We start from the raw sequence: 1,558 nt of genomic DNA on the forward strand, positions 1-1,558 counted from the left end.
ATATGCCTTTCTGTTCTGCATCTCACTTCCTCTCTCTGCCCAGCTATATCACTTCCTGTCTGTGTGTACAGACCTCTAGACCTTTATGGTTAGTACTGGGATTAAAGGTGTGTCACCATGCCTGCCTCTGTTCCCCAGTGTAGCCTTGAACTCACAGAGATCTGGATAAATCTCTGCCTCCCAAATGCTAGGATTAAAGGTGTGTGCTACCACTACCTGATCTCTATGTTTAATATAGTGGCTGGCTTTTTCCTCTGATCCTCAGATAAGCTTTATTGGGGTCCACAATATATTGGGGGACACAAGATATCACCACAAAGAAGAGTCTTTTGTTGTTGATGATTGGGCTTTGGGCCTTGTGTTTCCAGGTTCTTGACCTCTTACCCAAAGAATTGAAAACCAGGGTTCATGCAGAAATGCAAAAATAACAAGGTCATTCACAGAGATCCTCCTACCTAAGATGTTTTAATATAGATTTAAGTATGAGCTTTAAAAGAGGGGGGGAAGCCAGGCATTGGCTGCAGACACCTTTAATCCCCGTGCTTAGGGGGCAGGGGCAGGGGCAGGGAGATCTGTGGGTTCCAGGCCAGCCTGATCTACAGAGTGAGTTCCACGGTAGCTAGGCCTACATAGAGAAACTCTTGTCTCAAAAAGCAACAAACAACAACAACAACAACAAAAGAAAGACAGAAAGAGAGAAAGAAAGAAAGATAGAAAGAAAGAGAAAGAGAGAGAAAAGAAAGAAAAAAGAAAAGAAAGAGGGAGAAGCCAGGTGTGGCACATATCTGTAACCCAAACCCTAAAGAGAGTGAGGCAGGAAGATCGCTGCAAAGTCTTGAAAGGACGAAGGGAAGGAGGGAGGGAGGGAACGTATTGGCTAGGTCTTTTTGTTTTTTTGTTTTTAAATCAACTTGACACAAACTGGGTATCTGGAAAGAGGAAACCCCCCAACTGAGAAATTCTTCCAGAAGGCTGGGCTGTAGGCAAGTCTGTGGGGGCATTTTCCTGATTAAGATGATTGATATAGGAGGGTCTAGCTGCTGTGGGTGGTGCCACCCCCTGGGAAGATGGCCCTGGCAGATACAAGAAAGGCAGCTGAATGTGAGCCTGGAGAGCTAGAGTTTCTTTATGGCCTCTGCTTCATTTCCTGACTCCAGGTTCCTGCCTTGACTTCCCTCAGTGACAGACTATGACTGGGACATGTAAGCCAAACAAACACTTTCTCCTCAAGTTGCTTTTGATTATGGTGTTTATCACAGCAATAGAAACAAACTAGAGCAGAATTTGACAGACACACACAAGAAAAGCAATTTGTGCATGCCTTAGAGTGGGCTTGGGCTGCCCAAGAGAGACAGTTGCATATAAGTGTCTTCCCCCCCACCTTTTCTTTTTGGAGACAGGGTTTCTCTATGTAGCTCTGGCTGTCCTGGAACTTGCTCTGTAGACCAGGCTGGCCTTGAACTCACAGAGATCTGCCTACCTCTGCCTCCCGAGTGCTGGGATTAAAGGCGTGTGTTACCACTGCACTGGCTTAAGTGTCTTAATAATAACTATACTA

Source organism: Onychomys torridus, chromosome 8 (genome assembly GCF_903995425.1).
Source record: "Onychomys torridus chromosome 8, mOncTor1.1, whole genome shotgun sequence".
Lineage (NCBI taxonomy): Eukaryota > Metazoa > Chordata > Mammalia > Rodentia > Cricetidae > Onychomys > Onychomys torridus.